This window comes from Drosophila miranda, assembly GCF_003369915.1.
Source record: "Drosophila miranda strain MSH22 chromosome Y unlocalized genomic scaffold, D.miranda_PacBio2.1 Contig_Y2_pilon, whole genome shotgun sequence".
In the NCBI taxonomy this organism is placed as follows: Eukaryota; Metazoa; Arthropoda; class Insecta; order Diptera; family Drosophilidae; genus Drosophila; species Drosophila miranda.
In genome coordinates this window covers 33,425,110-33,440,037 of record NW_022881614.1, presented here as the reverse complement: position 1 = coordinate 33,440,037, position 14,928 = coordinate 33,425,110, and positions in this window count along the sequence as shown.

Below are 14,928 nucleotides of genomic sequence, written 5' to 3'. Positions count from 1 at the left end.
TATTTACCCGGTTGGAACTGGCACTGCGAAAATAGTGTTTTTTTTTTTTTTTTTTTGTGTTGGGGCTGCTCACCTCCAAGCGGAAACTACAGAAAAAGTCGGAAAATCTATCTTCGAGGCTCCTAGCACTGTCGAAGGCCGGTACTCACGTTTTCGATTAGAGCCCAATCTGCTTTCTTGGGTTCTTTTTTCCCGATCGAGTGCACTTTGGTTTCACACCACGGTTATTTACGGCGGTTTAATTTTATTTTTATTATTTTTTTTTCTCACCGCGCAACTGAATGCTTGTACGGCCACGAGGAGAAAGAAAGATTTGGGCGGATCTACTGACCAACAAAAATTTTGTTCTCCGGATCTGCCTTTGCACGATCCTTCGCCATTCACCTTGAATGGTTATGGACATGGTGGGAAGATTTTTTGTTCGTTTTTAAGCATATTCTTAATGTCAACCCTAGATGGCGCTAGCCCTCACACGACCAGGAACATTTAACATGTAACACCACAACAAGAAATTAAGCCAACCTAACTATACACACTAACTATGGGGACTAAACTTAATAATTAATAAGTATCTCGGTGAGGTGTGATATATACTTGTATAAATAATACAATATATATAAATATATTTATATATATATTATATACATAAATATATAAATTGTACAAATACCATCGGGCATGCTTTCAGGCGAAGAACACAAATATGCTTTCCTATCCTCCCGACAAGCGACCACTACAAATCCCCCCGGCCAAGATCGCACTTTGGTGTTAATCACATCAAAGGGTGGTAGACGCTTGGAGGAAAACCGTTAACCTGTATTAGGATGGTCACTGCTTTATGTCTTTAGCGTGGTATTTTCCGATAAGTCTACCTTGGGGATCTTCCAACTCGTAATAACTGTGAGCCTACGTTTTATTCTAGCTTTTACAAAAGTAGGAGCTAGTTTTGCGCTGAAACCTTTAACGAAATTGCTCTGCTGAAAGTTGCGTCTGTAGACCTCCTGGCCAACTTTGAACGCCACTTCACGACTTCGAAGGTTGTACTGCTGTTCGTTTCGTTGGTGTTGTTTTTGTATTGTTCGTTGGGCTGTTTTTCGAATCACATCAAACGAATCTTCCCGGCCAAAACTCACGGTACGATCTTCTAAAACCTGCAAATTTCGTAAGAGCTGATAGGTGTCTCCATTGGTGATCATGTGCTGTCCAAATGCAACCCGATAGGGGCTGTCGTTTAGGGCTGAATGCAGACTAGATCGTAAGGCACAACTAATAGAACTAAGCTGCTCATCCCAATTAGTTTGATCTGGCTTGATGTAAGCTTTAATGGCGGTAATAACGGATCTGTTAACGCGTTCCGATGCGTTGGCTTGAGGTGCGTACACAGCCGTATAAAAATGCTGCACATTGTACTTTTTCAACAGCGAATTGAAGTGATGGGACTTAAATTGTACTCCATTGTCGGACACAACCACTTCTGGTACCCCGAAGCAATGGAATAGGTCCTCTTCCATGAATCGAGTTATCGCCTCCGCTGTAAATTTCTTTACGGGTTTTAAAAACGGATATTTTGAAAGATGGTCCAAAACAACGAAGATACCGATATTTCCGGATTTGCTTCGTGGATACGGACCCAGGAAATCCACAAACAACTTCTGAAACACTCGTTGAGTTTCCTTCACTGGAGCTAATGGGGGTCGTAACGAACGATTCGGGTACTTGGTGCACTTGCAGACCGAACAGCTGTTTATGAACGCTCTCACATCGGTTACTAAACTTGGCCAATAATAATAACGTCGAACTCTCTCCAACGTTTTATTAATGCCGCTATGAGCTGCTAGCGACTGTTCGTGACTCTGTTTTAGTACATCGGACACCAGCTCCGTTGGAACCCACAGCTTCCAACACAGGTCGTCAGCGATCTGATCAGCAGCCGCGTGTTCTGCTCGCCGATATATGAGATTATCGATCACCTTAATGTCTGGCATCTGTGTCTGGTTGCCTTTAATTTTTCGAATTAGTTCCAAATATTCTGCCGACTTGAAGCAATCAGACTGCAAGTCTACCAATCCATCGCAGCTGAATGCCGATAGATCTTCGGTGTGCACCCGCGACAGAGCATCTGGGACAACATTTTGGCTACCTTTGCGGTGGAAAATTTTGAAGTTGAACCCCTGCAATTTGAGAGCCCATCTTGCCAATCTAGAACTTAGGTCCGATTGTGACATTAGCCACTTCAATGATGCATGGTCGGTATGGATGGAGAACTCGTGTCCTTCCACATAAGCTCGAAACTTCTTCACACACATTATGGCTGCCAAACACTCTTTCTCCGTGACTGAATAGTTTCGCTGACACTGATTCAGCTTGCGAGACATGAATGCGATTGGGATGTCATTACCATCGCTATCCGTTTGCATTAACACGCCGCCAACTCCGGTGTGGCTGGCATCGCAATGAATGGCAAATGGAATGGTAAAGTCGGGGCTATGTAGGACTGGTGCCTCGCACATTTGGTCTTTTAAACTTTCAAACGCCCTTTGCGCTTCGTTGGTCCATACAAACGATCGACGTTGCTTTAGTGTATCTGATATTGGGGCAGCAATTCCGGCATAGTTTTTAATAAATTTATGGTACCATCCAGTGGTTCCCAAAAATCGTCGCACTTGCTTCACCGATCGTGGCACTGGAAACTCCCGAATAGCAGCAACTTTTTCGGGATCCGTTTGTATCATCCCATACCCTATCACGTGGCCCAGGTATTTCACTTCCTTCAGGCAAAATTTGCTCTTCTCTACGTTTATCGTCAGTCCAGCTTGAGACAGTCGGTCGGCCAGCGCTTTCAACACGGACATGTGCTTCTCGAAGGACTCCGAAATCACCAATAAGTCGTCGAGATAAGTGAAAATCTCATTTCGCAAAGATGGTGGGATAACTTTATCCATCAGTTTGGACATGGTCTGTGGGGCATTGCATAAACCAAACGGCATCACCGTGAATTGATATAGCGGCCTCTCAGGCACAGCAAAAGCCGTCTTCTCCCGAGCCCTTGGAGTAAGCGGAATCTGCCAGTAAGCATCTTTAAGATCGATGCTTGAAATGAACTGCGCTTTTGGAAGTCTACTTAAAATGCCATCAATGAGGGGCATAGGGTAAGCATTTTTGACTGTTACTCCGTTAACTTTCCGGCTATCAAGGCAAAGGCGAACCTTACCTGGCTTACGCACAATTACTACCGGGGAAGACCACGGGCTATCTGATTCTTCAATCACCCCAAGGCCTAACATTCGGTCCAACTCTTCGTATATACATTTTTCGACTGCAGGCGACACCGCGTAGTGGCGTTGTTTTATGGGCCGAGTCTCGGAAATTTCTATGTCATGTGTAAGCCAGTTTGTCTTTCCTAATCCTTTTTCGGCAAACGAAGGGAACATCTGTACTATCGGTACTAGTTCCTTCTGCTGTAATTCCGACAAAGGTATTTGCATCGGGTTGTCAAAGTTTATAGCCGCCAAACTGTTGTTATTCGCTTTGCTCATTAAGAAGAACGGCAGTAGATTAAAGCTTCTCCAAAAGTCTATTCCTAGATATAACTCCTGCGATAACGATGGTACAAGATAAAGGCATATTCGTTTGGAATTTCCACGAAAGCAAATGAGTGTGGAGATCCTACCTAGAATAACTTGCTTTTTCCCATCTGCGGTTCGCACGGCTGACTTCATCGGCTTGACCTCAGGGTTTGTTCGAGATAACTCTTCTGCAAATTTACCCCCAAGGCAGCTGATTGAGGCGCCTGTGTCCATTAATCCACTTATCGTCTTGCCAAACAGAGTGACATTGGCGTAGGGTTGTAGGTCAGTGATATTACTAATAAGAGAGGCTAATAATGCTCTGCGCGCATTTTTACTCTGCGTGCGGAACAGCTTCCTACGCTTACGGTCTCGAGTTTTGCTAGGCGCAGGGGTCGTTTCCTGATCGTCGTCCTGTACTGGTATCATAGTGGTCGTTATCATGTCAGGAGGTAGGGGGAGTGAGCTTGACGTAGCCCCGGTTACTCCGTATTCGTTGCCTTCGACACTAACTTGCGTGCACTCGATATCGGTGCACGAGCCAACTAGTTTTTTGACGAGCTACATTTTTGGCACGATGGTTTATATGTGTCCCGCTTACCACATCCATAACAGAATACTTTACGCTCTGCTTCGCACTCTTGATATCGGTGGCCTTGTTTATTGCAATTCCAGCAAGAAAGCGTCATCGCGTCGATATCAAAAGCGTCAGCTTCTTCCGAATCGGCTTCTGCCAGACCTTCTGTCTGGATGGACATTTCGTTCACCTGATTGCGAGGAACAAATCGTCGAGTAGCCGGGATTGGCTTAGCAGTATTTTCGATGAACCTTTCACGCTTGCGGACCACTTGTCGCAACTGCACAATGTTCGGTATGGGCACATATAAAATCTCATGTTGTATCTCATTGAGCAGATTTGCTCGCAACACCTCTAACAAGGACTGCTCGGTCATCGGCTGCACGAGCTTGTCTGCAAGCGCCACTATGGCCTCATAAAAACTGTCAAACGGTTCGTTGACTTTCTGCTTCCTCTGGGTGATCGCGGTTCTGATTTCTAAATCTGTTCTGCCGTCCGAAAACTGCGATCTCAGAGCAATACAGAGATCAATCCAGCGCACTCTTGGTACGCTTTTATGATACCTCCAGTACCATTCACCCGCGCTTCCTTCGAACAGGTTGCTCGCGTAGCGAGATAACAATGCAAAATTGCTATCTAATGTCTGGCTGGTCAGAGCTTTGACGCGATACAAAAAATCATCTATTGACATAGATGAGCGCCCTGAGAATCTCAACTTCCAGTTCGCGATTATCTGGCTAATCCGATCCGCGCGCAACTGATGTGATTGCTGCGACTCGGGTGGGGCTGACAAGTTAGTCGGTCGCTCGGACGCTGAGTTTGGCAATGCTGCGTTTTCCCTGGCGGATAACCTAAAGAGTTGCTCAAAGGATTGATTTGACCTAACGGGAGAGGACTGCCTATGGGCTGGGTGTACCCTTTCCGTTGGAACTGGAGCTGCATTCTGGAGCGACAATCTTTGAAACCCCGCTTCAATCGCGTTAGCTAGCATTTGAGTGTGCTGTGCTAGTGCGGCTGTCACTGCGTCCGCAATGGTCTGTTGCAAGCTACCATCCGTGGCTGGCAGCCCCGTTCGAGCTGCTGAAGCTGACACCACTGCTGCCGCAGAGTTTGGCGGTTGGCCTCTAGGACGATCTGGAGCGGCCATTGGACCGGACACACTAGGCCCTTCGGGTTGGCTAACACTTCGGACCTGTGCTGTGATTTAAGTGTTTTCGAACGGGATCTGGTCACTGCAACTGCCCCTGGTTGGCTGCCTGAGGCTTGAGCTGCTTCTAGTTCTTCTGCCAAATTAAGGGTCGATTTGCTCAGCGCAGTTCTGCACACTGGACAGACTTTCTTATTTCCTGAACGTGCACTAAAGCAGGTGTGATGGAAATAATGGTTACAGCTGGTAGCTAATAGTTGGCCTGGGTATTCGACTTCTTGCGTGCATACACAGCAAAAGGTTTCGCTCTCTTTTGGCTGAATCCTATAATCCGGGCTTCGGTCTACCGGCATTGTAAAGTTATCCTATATATTAACTAGCTTTAAGCACGTTCCTATAAATCTAGTTCAGACAAATATTAACAAAAAAAGAAACAATAATAACGGGGAAAGCAAAAAAAACGATCTTTGATAGAGAGATTTTGGGGGAAACCATGCAACCCTTTCCCTCCGAAAGGTTGCCAATAACTATGCGTGGTAGAGCGAAAAAGGGGGAAATAAAGAAAAGGTATCTTCGGCAATCGTGACCCAAGTAGTAGCTCTAGCCTGTCTGCGGCGAACGCCTAAACATAGGGACGGACGACGTTCTTGCCCGCGTGCCCATACCAGGATCACGACGGTGTTCGTCAGCCGCCCATCGAGGAAACATTACCGAAGCGGTTACGGGGAGTTTGTAATAGTCTCTGCGTGCTACGACCTATACCTTTTTCGCAGCCATTATCGGTCCGGGCCGGAAACGTAGCACGAAGAAACGCACCAGCACCAGGGGTACCACGTTCGGCCGGCGAGAACCTGCTGTATAAATCGGCGCACGAATAGACCAATCACTAGAAAGTAGAGAGAGAAACAAAAGACGGAGGCACCCTAATAACCCCGATTCGAGTTGAGCGGCAACAAAAAAATAATTTTGATTCTTCTAGCTGACTCCGGTGACAACTGAACCAAAGCTACCCAAGGTACCTGTCAATTTCCAAGGGATACGGGCGAATGTATTCACTAATATGCTTCTGTATAGCGACAGGTCGTAGACTTACTCCACTAATAACCCTGTGTCCAGCCAACTTCCACATACCAGGGAATCCATCTAGATTTCACTGCTATGGCATATACTGCTCGGCAATAAAGCTATGGTGAAGCTATTATCGATTCCAGAGCAGCTTACCATCGAGCAAGGGTTATGGATCATACTCCGATGCGGGCTAACCGTTATCGGAAACTAATAAGCATCCACCATCACAGGATCCAATTCCAGGACAAAAGGAAGGCTTTAAGGAAGGGGGGTGGGAAGCCGCTTCCACGGCTGATCTCTGGTCGGAAATGGGGATGGGTTCTTTGGGGTAACCCTCCAGTTAGGTTGCTTCGCTCCTGCTGGTATTATTTTATTAAAATTCGCGTACTCTTTTTGGTAATGGGAGGGGGACAGACAAGGAAAGGATCGTTAGGGGTACGGAAAGTATAGTGGGGCAAAGATAGTGCAGAGAAGGAGTAGGGATCTACCACCGCGGCGGACATCTCTGTTTTGCTGGCACGGAGTCGTGCCACGCCCACCCTACCATGATCCTGAAAGAGCCAATAATAATATCAGGATCCCTGGAGTGTCCGGTATTGGTCATCCTATTTCGCTCACGAGCGGCATGGTTCCCCTAACTGCGGTAACGTCTAGCACATATTCATCTTAACAATCATTTTATTAGAAACTATATTCAGATACTATATTCATGTTACAAGAAAAAATAAACACTAACCGAGAACTCCAAGACAAGGCTAAATGGACAAAAGGAGGAACGAAAAGCGTCACAAGAGATATAGCTATTATTACTAGGGAATATTTAGATAAATAAATACGATAAGTGTAAATAGTTATAAGTGCATATACGATATTTTATAGTGCGATATAAACTAATGATTTTTCCTTAGATAGAAAGATAATACTATAGCGCAATATAGGTACACATGTCCCAGCACATCGGCTTCAGGGAGTAGTTGGACATACTATTCGTTCTACCAAGCGTATTGTAAAGGCAGAAGGCCAATCAGCTGTGACTACTTTAAAAGTGTGAGGTCAACGACCGACAAACAGCTCTAGCAAAAAAGAACGAAGCTTTTGCCACGCTCGCGGAATTTTGGGAGGCAACAAAATGTAATGTTGTTGGTATATTATAAAGCTCACTCAGTTTTTGTTTGTGTTCCCGCGGCGAAAGATCTTTCGTAGCTGGGCGTGTGGCTGTGTGTGGGTGCATTAAACTTTTACCTGCAAACCAAAAACAAAATCGTACAGCGCGTGCTGCATGGCATAAGCTCGCGGAGGGGACCCGGCCGAGCGGACGCTTTTAAGCTCAAACTTTTAAGCTTTTATCAAATGCATTTTCAAACTTTCCATGTGTTGGTGGGTTTTTTTTCTGGTTTTTTTTTCTGTTACAATTAACACTAAGTATATCCAACTACACAAAAACAGACATATCAACGGACTGCGAGGTTCAAGGGAATGCGAGTCACGGTGGGATCTTACTGGCCTCAGTGGCTTTCAGTGGGCGGTGTATACATATGTATGTGAGCACATCTCTTACAGTTTTCATTCAGCCTACATAATGACACTAACGTGCACATAAGACAAACGCTGGCCTCCACTGCACTTTAAATAAACGTTTGGAACAGCTAGGCCGAATCACGAGAAGAACAAGAGAGGCGATACCACTAGGGGTCGCCGGGAGGTTATGTACACACGTGGTGCACTATTTTTTCCCGCCCGGTATGAACATTTAAGCGGCTTCGGGCCTACGCTGACTGCAAGCACCGGTTTCCGTTTCTTGGCCCGGTTTTGAATGCGAAACGGTTACGCCACTTCGCCGCACTAAGCCCGTTCAGACGGCTCAGCTGGATCAGCTGGTTCGTAGTGCGGGGGCTTAAAGCTCGGGCTGCAGCTTTTGGATAATTCCCAAACTAAGTGCCGATTCTAATGTGGAATTTGAAAATACTGATCAGGCTACTTTTTCTAACAGTTACTCCATGCACATATTTACCCGGTTGGAACTGGCACTGCGAAAATAGGGGGATGGGGTTGAGGTGCTAATGCCTTCTTTCTCCAGGTATTTTTTTTTTTTTTTTTTTGTTGGGGCTGCTCACCTTCAAGCGGAAACTACAGAAAAAGTCGGAAAATCTATCTTCGAGGCTCCTAGCACTGTCGAAGGCCGGTACTCACGTTTTCGATTAGAGCCCAATCTGCTTGCTTGGGTTCTTTTTTCCCGATCGAGTGCACTTTGGTTTCACACCACGGTTATTTACGGCGGTTTTATTTTATTTTTATTATTTTTTTTTCTCACCGCGCAAATGAATGCTTGTACGGCCACGAGGAGAAAGAAAGATTTGGGCGGATCTACTGACCAACAAAAATTTTGTTCTCCGGATCTGCCTTTGCACGATCCTTCGCCATTCACCTTGAATGGTTATGGACATGGTGGGGAGATTTTTTGTTCGTTTTTAAGCATATTCTTAATGACAACCCTAGATGGCGCTAGCCCTCACACGACCAGGAACATTTAACATGTAACACCACAACAAGAAATTAAGCCAACCTAACTATACACTAACTATGGGGACTAAACTTAATAATTAATAAGTATCTCGGTGAGGTGCGATATATACTTGTATAAATAATACAATATATATAAATATATTTATATATATATTATATACATAAATATATAAATTGTACAAATACCATCGGGCATACTTTCAGGCGAAGAACACAAATATGCTTTCCTATCCGCCCGACAAGCGACCACTACACTGTCTCGGTTGGTGATGCCTAGCTTAACTGCAGGCTCTGCAGCCAGGCAGTGACCTGTGAGTATTCCCACTAACAGTCTGCAGTCCATCCATCCCACAGTGGGCCAGCGATCCCATTTTTTGACGTAAATTAAAATAATAAAGCTAGAGACTTCAAATTTTGTATACAAAATATTATCGACGTGTATATCTTAATTTTAGACCGATCCGACCACGCCCACACCAAACGCCCATAAAAGAAAAGATTCGCTAATATTGATTTTCAACACGTAGTCCATTATGATAGAATATGTTATTAAAATTCTTAAAAATTTATATTTTTACACTTAAACTTAATACTTAGAGGGGGATGAATGTTGAAGTTTTTCAAAGTACAACGAATTTATTATTAATCTTCTTCTACATCTATTTCTATTTAAAATGAATTTTCATTATCGGAATCCGATTCGTCACTTTCACACATACCAGAATAAGTATCAGTTTCTAGGGAAGCATTATTGTTATAAAAAATATTTTCAAAACATGGTGTTTCTAAAAGTTCAATAACAGCTTTCGGCAATGGATCCTTTATATTTCCACCAAATCTTTTTGTCAGATAGATGCTCGATACAAGAGGATCAGAGGAATCCATTGCTCTTTGGAAAACATCTGTCATATTGTTGCGTCGTGAATCCTTTCGAGCATGTAATCGTCTGTCACTCTTATAGTATTTATTGCGTGCTTCCGAAGCGTTTTCTCCAAGAACACCTACTGGCAGTACTGATGCTTCTATTATTTGGAAACCGTGAATTAAAACTTTATGAACTGTTGCCGACATCGGAAACCATGAGTACAAGGACATATATAGTGTAACTATTATTTCTTGACAATATTTTTTTTTAAATAGTTTTGCACCAATTGACAGCTGGCAGGAAATCGCAATTAAAATATTTTGAAAATATGTGATGAGAGACTCATCAAGACCTAAGATTTGAGCGAATAGCTTAGGTTTTGAAAAGGCTTTTCTTGCTGTGTTGCCGTCGTTGGTGTTTCCACTTCCATTTTGTTTAGGATTGTCGATATGTAGAGCCATACTCCACATCTTCTCCTGTATGAGCTTTTTCTTTTTCGCCATTTCTTTTATTCCATTTTCATCTCTAACTTGCCATTTTTCGAGTCCAGTTCTATAAGCAATTTTAAGAACAAACTCAAAAAATCGAATCCATGCGTGAAGTGGACTCATGCCATATTGTAATGTTCCACGTCTAGGCTTAAATTTCGGTGAATCCATATTTCCACTTTCCATGAAATCTTTTGGACTTGCTCCACAGATGGGACATAATTGGCAAGATTTAGTTTAAGTCAAAATGTTCAAAACTTTCCCGTCTAAAAGTGTCATATGCAGATTATATTTTACTGTTATGTTTCTTCCATTTATAAATGTGCAGACATATGAAGATAAATCTTTAATTTGATCGTCCAAATTTTTTTTTTCTTCGATAATATGGTCTTTAGTCTCTTTAACAAATTCAAGTTTGATTGGCCTACAAAATCTAATAGACTGAGGAGTACGATATAGCCACAATATATTTCCAATATCATCCATTAATTTGAGAGGAACCATTGTTGTCGCGAAAAGGGATTGGTCAAAAACCATTGGATCGCTGACAAAAAAGTTTTTTGTACGTGCTTATTTTGTATGCCTTCAGTTCTTCGAAAATCCAACTCGAAAGTGCTGCGGCGTTTCGATTATTCTCAATGTAAATACTGAGCAGCTTTTCATAAGTGAACTCCACCTCACCTACAAATAAATTAAAATGCGCACACCGGCGCAAAATGGCGCAAAAACAAGTTTTAGGATTATTTTATACACAGCTTGCACTACAATATTACATAATTACTTTCTCGCACAATTGCGCACAAAATTAGTTATTGACCATAAGAGACGGGCACATTGGTTAAGTATTCTCTACCTTTGGACGACACAAATTAATACACACAAAAACATATTCAAAAACATGAGCACAAACTTGTTTAATATACATACCCTGGCCTTTCTTTTCCATTACTTTGATTTCAGTTTTTGAACTTAGTTTCAATTTGGTAAGCTCTCAAAGTAAAGAAACAGTTTCCCGCGTTTTTTACTATCGATTGCAGCTTATCAAACAGCTGACTTTAAAACGTTGCAAAAAGGCCAAGGATGCATTAAAACAAAAAAGATTTTTGATTTTTTTTTTAATTAATGTATATACTAATTAAATGTTAAATTAAAATTAAGTTTCATTGACATGCATTTTTTCGAATTAACGTCGAAAAATGGGGTCGCTGGCCCACAGTGCATCCGTAGTAGGTGCAGTAGGTAGTGACTGAGCTTTTCACATGATTTTCAAAGTTCTGCTGGTGGTGTACTACTCCACCTGATCTCTTTCTGTAATCCGGCAAACGGTATATTTGTTAACCTTTATTTACCTGGAAAATCAGATGCCTTCGCGGATTTATAGCGAACAAATTATTACATTTGATAGCCTGGAAAATTTAGACTGAATTCAGCACAAAAGTTGTTTTACAGATACAGATAGTTTACAGGTGGCGGCAGACACCGGATGCAGTGCAGTGCAGTGCCATAACCTAAAACCGATCCGGTTTTACGTTATTCTTATTGTTATCGTTAAAAAAATCTTAATTTGGATGTATTTTATGGAGGATCAAGTGTGCACAAGATAATAGGGAAAGTTTCTCTAAATTGCCCGTCCAAAAGCCCCTCTATTGCCTTGAATAGTTGAAGAGAGTTGTGGAGTGTAACGCCAGAGCCACCCCCACCAGCTCTTGTCCGGGGCAACGCGTGTGCATTTTCACAGCCGTTTGAACTTCGAAACATTCGCAAAATGTGCAACATGGCGTAAAGAAATCGTGCTAAGCGCAGCAGTTAGCTTTCGGGGAGACTCTTTGCTTTACTTCGCATACATATGGCACATGGCACATGGCTCATGGCATAACTGTATACACAGATATCCCCATACGTATAGAACTCTTTAGGGGCAATGGATAATACTAATTTGATAAGCATTCAATTGGATATTTTAGATTAAACAGACATGTGTTGAAGAATGACCATCTCTAGCAATGCACGCATGTATTGACAGACATATGAATATGTAGACGTATGTATGAGTGAGAGACGTAACGAAGCGACGTTCTCTTATCTCCCTTTTTGTTCTCCCTTTCGTTCGGTCTCTATCTGCCTGCGAGCAGAGCATTTATTAGTCACAAATAAACCTTACATATGAATGGTTGCGTTTTTACTTTTCGGTACAAGAACTTCCCTTGCAACGGCAGCGAAATTCTGTCCAAGAGGTTATGGGCCCAGGTTCGGATTTTGAAAATTAAAAGTAAAGTGATTGTTTTAGTTACGAACTATTAACATCGGTGTGACTCAGAGACTAAACGATAATCAGCAATGAGCGGGATGTATCAAATAGACAAATTAGAGGAGGGAAATTATGACTCCTGGTGTATTCAAATGCGGTATGTGTTGGTGCACGCTGAATTGTGGAGTGTGGCATCTGGTGACCTGCTACCAACGAATGTTCCCGAAGGTGTGAATTGGCAGGCCAAGGATGAAAAGGCGCTGGCCATGATCACATTGAGTGTGAAAACTTCACAGTTGGGATACATTAAAAATTGCAGTAAGTCGTCCGAAGCATGGAACAAATTAAAGAGTGTTCATCAACCAAGTGGACCTGTACGAAAGGTTCAACTGTACAAGAAATTGCTAAGCAAGCGCATGGACCAAAGGCAAAGCATTTCAAGCTACATTAATGAGTTCGTGGATATTCTTGATGGCCTTGGGTCAGTAGGAATCGAGCTAAATGATGAACTGCGCTCAATTGTTTTGTTGTCAAGCCTTCCAGAACAATTCGAAAATTTCGTTGTCGCCATAGAGACGCGCGACAGTCTGCCGACTTTCGATGTTCTATGCGTAAAACTGAAGGAAGAAGGCGAACGAAAGGGAAACACAGAAGATCAAAAGGAATACGCAAAGGCATATACCGCAGTACATAAGCCGGCCGCGCACAGAGCGCTAAAGAAGAGAAACAATACAATGATATGTTTCAAGTGTGGTGAGCGCGGGCATATGAAGGCTCAGTGTAAGAAGGAGAGCGCAAATGTGGAAAGGGCAGCAAGAGTGGAGAACAAGCAGTGCAGTCTATTAAATGCGTTGGACGAAGATAATTTGAAAAAGAGTATGTGGTGTTTAGATAGTGGTGCCACAAGCCACATGTGTTGTGAGAAACAGTTATTCACAAATTTCGAGAAACACACAGAAATGATTGGTCTGTCTGACTCCGGTTTCCTAAAAGCTGAAGGAAAAGGGGAAGTAGAGCTGAAGACAGAGATATGCACGCTGCTGTTAAAGAATGTTCTCTATGTGCCCGAAATGAATGGAAATTATTTCTCGGTGAGCAGCGCTGTACAGAATAAATGTTTCGTCACTTTTGGACAAGAATATGCACGAGTTATCCAAAATGGCGAATGCATTGTAAAGGCGAACAGAGTTAGAAACTTGTATATGTTTCGAGGAAATCAAAACAACTGTTTTGCGGCGGTTAAGGCTGATGGTGCCCTGTGGCATAAACGGTACGGCCACTTGAACATCAGTAGTATGAAAGATTTGATCAGCAAAGGAATGGTGCGCGGCATTGAAAATATGGTTTTCCCGGCGAATATGAATTGCAAAACATGTATGGTCAGCAAGATTCATGCGCAACCATTTCCTGTTGCAACCACCAGTAGAGCTCAAGATATATTGGAACTAGTTCATGCAGATGTGTGCGGGCCCTTTGGCACACAGTCGCTTGCTGGATCAAAGTATTTTCTAACCTTCATCGATGACAAAGGCGTATATTTGTGTATTTCCTGCGGACAAAGGATGAAGTCTTCCAGAAGTTCGTCGAGTTCAAAACCCTGGTTGAACGGCAAACGGGAAAAAGTCTCAAATGTATCCGGAGCGACAATGGCGGTGAATTTGTCAACAAATCGTTTGATGAATTTCTGAAAACTAATGGGATTGAGAGGCAGCTGACAGTGGCGTACACTCCACAGCAAAACGGCGTTGCTGAGAGTGCAAACCGCACTCTGGTGGAAATGTCAAGATGTATGCTGGTCCAGTCAGGATTAGGCGAATCCTTGTGGGCTGAGGCAGTCAACGCAGCTGTGTATGTACGGAATCGATCACCGACCAAGGCGCTGACCAGTATGACGCCTATGGAAGCGTGGACTGGTAAGAAACCTTTTGTTGGTCATCTAAAGGTTTTTGGCTCCGTTGCAGCAGCTTTGGACAAGGGTTCAAGGAAGAGTAAACTTCAACCAAAAGGCAAAGAATATCGCATGATTGGATATTCAGTAGCGGCTAAGGGCTATCGACTGTATGACCCTGTGTCTCATCAGGTGATTGAGAGGCGAGATGTTCTCTTTGACGAGATCCAAGACGACAAGGATACAGTCACATTCGAACTTCCGAAGGCAGAAGTTAGCATGCAGTCAGGCGGCGATACTGATGACATTGACAGCAGCGGTGGAGACAGCAGCCATGGTGCAAGCGTTGACGGGGAGAATCCCAGTAGCAGCGGTACTGATGGGTACGAGAGCGCAACAGAAAAGGTTGAGTCAGATGAGCCAGCTCCTCGCGTTGGCAAACCTGGCCGTCCGAGAAAGGAGTACAACATTCTTGGTGCTCTGGTTGCCAGCGACGTAAAGATTCCAGTATCCTACGAGGAGGCGTTGATCAGTATTCATGCATCACATTGGTCCGAA